Source organism: Triplophysa dalaica, chromosome 7 (assembly GCF_015846415.1).
Source record: "Triplophysa dalaica isolate WHDGS20190420 chromosome 7, ASM1584641v1, whole genome shotgun sequence".
NCBI classification, from domain to species: Eukaryota; Metazoa; Chordata; class Actinopteri; order Cypriniformes; family Nemacheilidae; genus Triplophysa; species Triplophysa dalaica.
This window is the reverse complement of record NC_079548.1, coordinates 17,502,526-17,512,462: the sequence shown is the minus strand read 5'-3', so window position 1 is coordinate 17,512,462 and position 9,937 is coordinate 17,502,526.

Below are 9,937 nucleotides of genomic sequence, written 5' to 3'. Positions count from 1 at the left end.
AGGGATGCGCTTCAGAGGCCACCTCCTACCCGAGGGGAGGAATACGGTGGACATAGGTATGGTCTTGTCCTTGGAGGAGAACGCATGGAACGTGCGGACGTTCCATGCGTTCTCCTCCAAGGACAAGACCATACCTATGTCCACCGTATTCCTCCCCTCGGGTAGGAGGTGGCCTCTGAAGCGCATCCCTAATTAAGGAAGTAGTTAACCACGCGGTGGAGGTCCACCTGGGGAAGATCATGGGTTACCAAGAGTGGGAACCATTTCCCGCGGTCAGCTGTGCGCATGGGTATCCGTGTCGAGTTGGCCTTGGACAGGGAGTGCCAAAGCGGGCAATGGTGGTGTTGTGGGAGGCGGACAGGTTTACCTGGGCCTACCCGAACAGCATCCAAATTAGCTAGACTGTTCAGGGGTGGAGTCGCCACTCTCCGCGACGCGTAAACTGACGAGAAAGCGCATCGGCTGTCTGGTTCAGTTTGCCCGGGATGTGTGTGGCCCGCAGGCAACGGGTCACCTGTTGATTCCACCGGAGGAGGCGTCGAGCAAGTCGTGTTAGCTGCCGTGTCAGCTGGGGGTTATCATGCGTCGGCAGCAGGGCGTCATCACCATGCGCCTGCTGCCGGTGTGCCACACATTCCTCGGAACTCGACTCTGAAGCCAGTGTTGGAGCGGTCTCATGTGCATCAACCCAAGGGGTATTACCCCCGCGAGGATACCATGAGCCTCTGAATTGTTTCAGGGGGACCGCTGTTTGCCTGAAGTGTTCCAGGTAGTTCAACACCGACTGGGCACGTACTGCGGACAGTCTCTCCAACATGGTGACAGAGTTGAGTTCCATACCGAGAAAGAGGATGCTCTGCACTGGGGAGAGCTTACCTTTCTCTCGGTTGACCTGTAGTCCCAATCGATCTAGGTGCCGGAGCACAAGGTCCCTTTGTGTACATAACAGATCTTGCGAGTGTGCCAAGATAAGCCAGTCGTTGAGATAGTTTAGTCCCCGCACACCTTCCTCCCCTCAGGGAGATAGGGCGGCTTCCACGATCTTCGTGAAGACCGTGGGGACCGGGACAGACCGAAAGGGAGAACAGGTCGATTGCCACGAAACCTGATGGATGTCAGGATGCGCCTCTGCGTGAGCATCCTGAACAGCAGCTTGTGAAGGTGCTTTGTTCTGGGCACAGCAGACCTATGGGGCGCGACCGGCCGTCTTTCTTGGGAACGATGAAGTGCGGGCTGTAACCCACTGAACATCTTGGTTTTGAGGGACGAACTCGCTGCCTCTACCCGAAGTACAGAGGCGTCCCTGCCTCTGACAGAGGGAGAGAGGATGCCCCGAAACTTGGGAGAGTCTCTGGTGAACTGGATCGAGTAACCAAGACGGACCGTCCTCATTAGCCACAAAGACAGTGTGGGCAGCTCTCGAGCTCCCAGGGACTGTGACAGGGGGACCAAGGGGACGGTCTGCTTCACCATTCCCACGGGGGGTGGTTCGTCGACTGGCGGAGCTAACCATATGTCGCCGGGGGGTCCCCGGAGGGAAGCTTGGCTCTGCCTTTTTGCCTGCCTGGCGGGACAGCTGCACGCACTGCCAGGGCGTGAGGTCGGGTTGCCGGGCACAGTCCAGTGGAGTGTGCGATCGGCTGCAAGTACACCCGGGGAGAACAGAAAAACTCTGTGAGTAAGTGGGTGCCAGGTTTTTTTGCACAGGTGCACCGCAGCCGCACGTTCCACCTGGGGGATCTCAACGTAGCAAAATAACCTTTTTAGAAAAAATCTCTAACACCTGGAACCGCCGGGACACCCAGGGGAAGGTTGCTGCAGGTAGGGACGATCAGCTGCTCTACGTCGTAGATCAGGTAAAGTAGAAGAAGAATTCGTTGAATTTGTTTTGTTCGTAGTCATGAGCGAAGGCTCTGAAGAACAAAAGGTAAATGAATGCTGCATGCCAGCTTCCTTTTATACCAGACATCCGGTGGCGGAGACCGGAAAGCAAATTTAATTTGCCAAATTCATTCGCCTTTTCTATAGTAGTCAGAGTTGATTGGTTCTCAAGGGCGAACCCCATCTGTCGTTCTCTACACAACATCGAGAGACCGACAGAAAGGGAACATTTAGTTAAACATCCGATGAGTGAATGGAAAGAAACATTTCCAACTTTCTCGTTGAATCTATTTAAAACTCAGTGAGTTTTTACATTTGGAAAGAATCGCAATCAATTTACACTCTCGTTCTGTCAATCAAAAGAAACAAACATGTGCTACTTGGAAAGAAATGGAGCCAATGAAACAATATAACCTCTAGTTGGAAATATACTAGTACCCACTATTCTAAAAGCAGTGGGAATGATTGTAGGGATTATTGAATATAGAACGAAACCAGAAGCCCTGCACAATATGTATTTTTTCTTCAGTATATTTCAATAATCTTTTATCGGTCGCCCAAATGTGCAACAGCAATGCTGCTCTTCATAAGGACTTCACAGACGTTTAAGTGGTTTGCAATAGTATATAATACAAAAATATGCAAAGAGTAATGTCAAACAGTCCATTGCAAATTAGAAGTGACAATACAGTATTTATACTTGTATTGAGTAAAATATATATAATGTAAGTACATTTGTAACCACATTTTCTCAACCCCACCAGGGCCAGGTTTAGGGGGGCATTGGGATGCTTATTTGAATTATCTATTTAATAATGACCAGTAAAGCCAGCGTAGTACCAGACCTCAACTCCAGCATTTTTATGCGGCAAAAACAGAAAAAAGCCCCACTGTTGTAGAAGGCACTGTAATTCGAATGCCTTCAAAGAGCCTCTCTGTTAAGATTATGACTTTACAATTGTAGGTGGAAAGCAACTAGGAAAAAATAAAGTATTTAAAAAAATACAGATTGTTATTAACCACGGTATACCATTCATAAACAGACACTGCATGTAACATTGACAGTAATTGAGCTGTTGTAAGTAAAGTTTAATAGGATGAACTAGTCTTTCCCTCAGGTGCAATTGAAGCAGATTTCAACAGTGACTAGAATAACCTGTTAATCATCTGGAGCTCTTGTTAGGGCAACTGGTGGGTTAGTCGCTTGAGACCAAGAGAGAGAAACCAGTGGAACATCGATCCAACACAGTATCACTTCTGGCCTGTCTACAGCGCCAATCAGAGCTCAGCTGATTGATGGCTGAATAATTGAGCCGTCTTCTGAGTGTCCACGTTTCAAGCTTTGCCTGTTTCTCTCTTTTATCCATTTGGCAGTGAAATCTATCGTATTTTACTTTATCTCTCCTTGTAACAGAGGTCCTTCCAATGTCTGTTTGCATGGCAGCACACAGGGGCAGGGAGCGATTACACCTGCTCCAGCAATGTGATAGACCCCAACCACGTCCAGACTAATTCATCTGTTGGGAGAGGCCACCTGCTGCCCCAAAGGGCAAACACACATGTGATCTGTTGTTTTATCTAGAAAAAGTCTCTCACACATTTTTTTCATCTCCCATCACAGCACATACTTAGCAGACAATGAATGTGGGATCGTTCACAAAGGTGAAATTGAGATTTTTCAGGAGATCATTTTAATTTTCAATTTGAAAACTTTGATTTCAGGAAAGCAGCATGCAGTTACATCTCTATATGATGTCAAAGCCCAATCTATATGACATCAAACCAGGAATATGTTATAATTTTTTTTTTTTTTTTTCATATTTTAAATTAGCGTTTATTTTCAGATTTGTATCTGTTTTTATGTTCATTTAGTTAAATACTTATTATATGTATGTATATACATGTATTTATATAAAGATAGTCTTTAGTATATTTATATTATTTAGGTATATGTATATTATTTATAATATTTATTTATATAATATTTATTTAGTTAAATTTTTAGCAAGTGTTATATGCTTTTAGCATTTTTGTATTTTTTGTTTATTTTTTATGCTGCTCTAATAATAATTTTTGTTTCAATTTTGTTAATTTATACATTTTAGTGCTTTAAACTTATTTCAGATTTTTTTCTGAGGCTTCACTTACATTTTTTCTTCTTTTTTTTCTTAATTAGGTCAATATTTGATTTGATTTAAATAACCAAAAACGCATTCAAAGTGTAATTTATTAAACTAAAAAATATGAATAAATACACAAAATATTTTTATCACAGCATTTTTGTTTTAATAAAACTTTTTTATAACAATGTTATCAATATAAAATAGGATGGTTTTAATATTGCTTCAATATAGTTAGCACATATTTTAACAATAGCATTCATAATTGAATGTAGTCATGTATATTTAACAAATGGTATTTTTTCCATACGCTGTACCGCGATAAAAATAATATAGTATAATAGTATTTAATTGAAAAGGTGTGCTATATCATGAATCAAACACATCTTAAGACCAATCAGAACCAAGGTTAAAAAAAATCTGTCAGCTCAATATGTTGGTCACACTTTCTCTTTTATAACTTTAAACTTTAAACCAAGTGAAATCGAAAAAGCAACCCCCTGGGGTACACATACACGTGGCTGGGGATCGCTAGAGTGAGACGTTATCAATCACTGAGTGAAGCTGCTTTATTGCCTTCATTGCGATTGTTCTGTCATTCCAACCATGTGCAAACCTGTCAAAACAAGCTATATGTGACACAAAGACCTAGACACATTTGCAAACTCACAGACATACAGCATACAGTGAACACATGTAATTGGATTTCCTTACAAGCAGATTCATGCCTAGAGGTCATGGTCTCATGCACGTACCCTAGGACATGTCAGACCATGTTGGGCTACACCTAATTTAACCGTTGTTGCACGTTGTAATCTCACAGCACACGTTTACGGCAATGATGCCGGGTCAGCTGCACCTCTGCTAGAGATTAATAATGTGAGAGTGGCGGGGTGTGCAGGTAACCCGGATAGAGGAGCGTTATGCCAGATGACGATAGTGCTTGAAGTACTGGGAATTAATTACACAGAGGAGACTCCATATCTCTCTCTCAACTTCAACACCTTTGCGAATATCAGGCATGCCACCTAGTACAACCCAGCACTGGTTCTGAAACACAAATGTGTTGAAGTCTCTCTGCCATCATGAATAAGAGATTCTAAAAAAAAATACCTCTGAACCAGGAGCCATTCCCCCAAGGATGCAATATAAAGGTTTGAGAGTATAACTGAGGATAAAGAAATAATCTAAAGTGGATAAATTAGATCCTCAAATGCTGACGTCTGTTCTCGAGTCAGAATTTCCTTCACCCCTCTGATATTACACACATAGGTTGCTATGTTGGACACACAAAGGACACAAATGCATCAAAAAATAAAAGAAATCAAAGAGTTGACAACCGCTCAGATCTGCCCAATAATGCCAAACAATGGTTAAATGTAAAAGTCTTACGCAATACGAATATAGAGAACATGTTATGCCTTTTATATTTTATGTTCAGTCTGTTTTTTAGAGCGGTCTTTTTAGCAATCTTTTTGGTCGACTGCACAGGCTGCTAATGGATTAATTGAAAAGTGCCTCAATAGAGCACTGCGACTTTTTCTCTCGGGCTCCACCGATGTACAATAAGTGGGAACATTAGCCGAATGAACAAACAACAGGACGGCCACGTCCACTGAGCTCTTAATGTGCCCTGAAACGCTGTTTCCCACCTTCATTATGACCCAGACGAGCGCGCACTTCACATGGCACATATCGCTGGCTTTTTTACATGAAAAAAGTCCTCCATTAATGATTAGGAGAATGTGTTTTTTACTCCCACAGCTGGACGTGGAAGGTTAGCCCGAAAGACCCCATTAAGAGGAGCGCGGCCCTACGCAGAGCGTGTTCTTATCAAAGTGCCCAACTGGCAGGTTGATGTGGCGCAAGCTAAGCCTTGCGTCACAGGATGGTCATGATTAACGAAAAGTAGCTTTAAACACACCGCCTCAGCCTCCTTTATGGCAGCCATTTAAGAGGTTTCATTATGTGCTCTATATGACACCCTGCCGCACCGACATCTGTGGCCTGCTGATACATCACTCATCATCACAAAGCTGGACTTCCAGTGGCCTGCAACAAGGTGCTCAAGCCAAGATGTCTGATGATAATGCCGGCTCTCTAAAGCCTGCAAAGTCGTATGCAGGAGATAAATCCACGGCGAGACTCTGATGCTTTGGAAAGGAATACGCATGAGATGCCCAGAGGCCGCATTTCTGCTTTTCAAACTATCGTACCCATCAGATCAAACATAATTCAAAAAGAGGAATCCAAAAATCAAACCAAATAAATAAAAAAAAACATCTAGCAACGAATCTGAGTGGCATGTCGGGAAAGTGATCGACAAATAGACCAGCGAAAGCACTTCAACCGGACGCCGGAAATAATCACAGCTAATAGAATTGTGCAGTGGAGCAGAGGAATTCAAATGGAATTCTAATGCGGCCGTTTGCATTTTCATGACTTTGCTGATCCATATTGTGGCCCTAGAGCCGACACAGTCCCAGTCAAGAGTGGCAGAATGAAGCGGCACAAAAATGAATTAAAGAGGTGGATTTATCAGCCCTGCTTCTGAAGCTAACATCTTTATCTGAGAAGGGTTCCCAGGGAGGAAATATGTCCGTGTAAGTCCGACACCAAGACCCAAGAGACAGAAGATGCTGAAAGACAGACATGTTATTCTAGAAGGTTACACATCGACCGTGTTCCTATTGTTGCTTAAGCACCGAGCTCAACCAAAGCCCCCGGAGATGAAACATTGTACTGGGAGCTAGTTCTTCGCAGACGGGCAGGGAGCCCAAGAAAAACGTCTTTCAAGCAGAAGCTCAAGGGTTAAGACTTTTTGTGACATTTGTTTCTGAGGTCATTCCATCCCTGCACGGATCAATGTTCTTCCTCCCTTCAATTTCACATGAGGCGGACCCAAAAGCAAACACAGCTGGAGGGTTATTACTTTCCTCGGCTTGGATGAGTCGGTAACAGGTCTCTGGACACCACAGCAGAGTGCACAGGGAAATCATTCCCCTATTTCTCAACAAATACCCTTGGGATACTTGCAGTCATTCTACTGTGGCTTGACCTGTGCACCGAGCAATTAGTCTGCATAGTTGTCTCGAGCAGAACATTCATAAAGCCCATGTTCATCTTGGCACTGCAGATAAACTCACTCCAAGGAACCTTAAAGATAGGAATGTTTCTGAGAAGATCTGCTTTTAATATATATCATTGAGTCTTGCAGTTGGCTTTGCAATTGCAAAAGTAAATCAAATGAAAGCTTTTCTTCATACAGTATATTCACAAGTTATTACTCTTGGTGACATTATGGATATTGGATGTTTCTGTTGTAAGGCATGTTGCTTTGGTGCATTGAGACAATGGAAAATTGCACTGTGCTCGGTTTAAAACAGCTATAAGTAAAATACAGAAAAATACTTTTATTGCATATGTAGTCACTAGGGATTATGTGTATTTCTACTTGAAAGTGGAACTGTGTCTACTGAAGAGGAATGGCCCAACAAAACAGAATTTAAAGGAAAATTAACCAATGACAATGTTCTTTTAAGATACCAATTATCTCTTCAAGGTCATTTCAATAAACTTTTTCAGACATCATAAGGCTTTATCATAATGTAAAACAAAATCAATCAAAATTTTCTCAGATGACATGTTATGGCCTTTTTTTAAAGAAATGCCAAGAAGCCGTAACTATGACAGATTGCAAAATTAACTTTTTTCAATCACTTGTCGTACTCTTACACGTAGTCTTTTTACGGTGAGTCAACTGCATTTTCATATTCAGTCTAATTATTGTTTAAAGGTTATATGAACAATGTGTTTATGAAAGATCTGTATGTGGTGAAAGCAGTGATTGCTCATTATGGTGCATCTTTGCAAGCTGTTCTGTAAACAAAAAGGATGAAGTAATGGGGTGTCTTGAGATCACAGCAACTTACATCATTAAACAAATTGAGATGAGAGAACATTCCATTTTCTACCGCTTATCCGAACTACCTCGGGTCACGGGGAGCCTGCGCCTATCTCAGGAGTCATCGGACATCAAGGCAGGAAACACCCTGGATGGAGTGCCAACCCATCGCAGGGCACACACACTCGCTCATTCACTCACACACTCACACCCTACGGACAATTTTTCCAGAAATGCCAATCAACCTACCATGCATGTCTTTGGACCAGGGGAGGAAACCGGAGTACCCGGAGGAAACCCCCGAGGCACGGGGAGAACATGCAAACTCCACACACACAAGTCGGAAGCGGGAATCGAACCCCCAACCCAGGAGGTGTTAGGCGAACGTGCTAACCACTAAGCCACCGTGCCCCCCCTAACTGAATCATTAAAAATAAAAATAAAAAAAATAATAATGCAATGACCTAGATTCAATTTGTTTACGCAAGTCATGGTTAACATATACAAAATACAAATCTCATAAAAGGACAAATGTTGTTTTCTGTTCTATGCATTTGCTATTCAAACAGGATGTTTGTTCATCACAAATGACACTTTACATTTACATTTACATTTAGAACTAACTTTACTTTAGAACTAAGAACAGTGACCTGGGCTGTTTGTAAGCACCATAAAATTGTTTGTTTGTGAAAGACCGTGTGATTACCTGTGGCTTGCTTGGTTTTCAGCCATGTCACATATACTGTTACAGCCTTTTCTGGTAGACAGCTTGAGAAATCGAAATTCCTTGTCATTTTTGTTCAATTTTCAATCTTGACTTGCACATTGAGCTTGTCTGGTTCACTTGATTAATAATATAAATTAATTCATGTGCGCCTTTCCAGAATTTTAATATTTTAAATAACAAGACTATCTGAGACATTTCTGACTGCTTGATAATAAGTCAAATCATCAATTTAAAGGTCCAGTGTGTAATTTAATGGATGATATATTGACAGAAATACATTATAATATACATAACAATGTCTTAAGAGGTGTGTAAAGACCTTACACATTTAAACGTTATGTTTTATGACCTTGGAATTCACCATGTTGTTTCAGCAGTAGCCCTTAATGGAAAATCTGCTATAAAGAGTGTGTTTCTTAAATCCATTGTCTCCTTCGACAAAGAAGCGAAAACGTGACAACATCTTTGTTCTTTGTTCCTGATAGATGTTGTTTAATTTCATACACTGGACCTTTAAACATTTCAACAATCATAATGCATAATTCTATCCATGTGAATTGTCATCAATCATTTAGTAGTTATTTCATTCTGTTCATTCCTGATGTTTTTGTTGGGTTTTGCCAAATCTTAAATGAAGATTTATTAGAAAAACAAATAAATTGGATTTTTAACAAAGTGAAATCTATATGCTCCATTAAATGTCATATAAACAATGTGAGAATCTTCATGTTTTCAGCATCACCCTAAAATCTCTTCACAATTAACTATTAGGTAAGTCTCATGATTTTCATTACCTTAAATATGTCTGATCTGCTCATACTTCAATCACAGCTTGTCAGACTATGAGTGACAGACATATATTCAGTCTGGGTGTCCACAGCACAGACTGAATTTTGGCACCATTAAACATGCAGGAAAAACAAGCACCTCACAGTAGCGCAGTAAACCCATCACCCCGAAAATCATACTTTAGCACTATGACATTATAAGCAGAAAGCATTGCATTACAGCAGTAGATACAGCATGGAATAGACAATAGAAAAAGTGGCTTGTGAAGTCAATATATTTGTTATATATTTGTACTCTGTATACATATTTTATTGTATTTTTTATATATTATCTACACTGCTGTAAATAAACATTTTCATTTGACAGCCCTACACAAACTACAGCTCCAGTTATAACAACATTACAGACAAACTTGTCACGTGTTAATCATTCTGACCAATTTCAGCCAGCACGGATTGCAGCAGACTTCAATATAAGGGCAGCTCAGTAACAGTCACACAGCACCAGCACTTCATC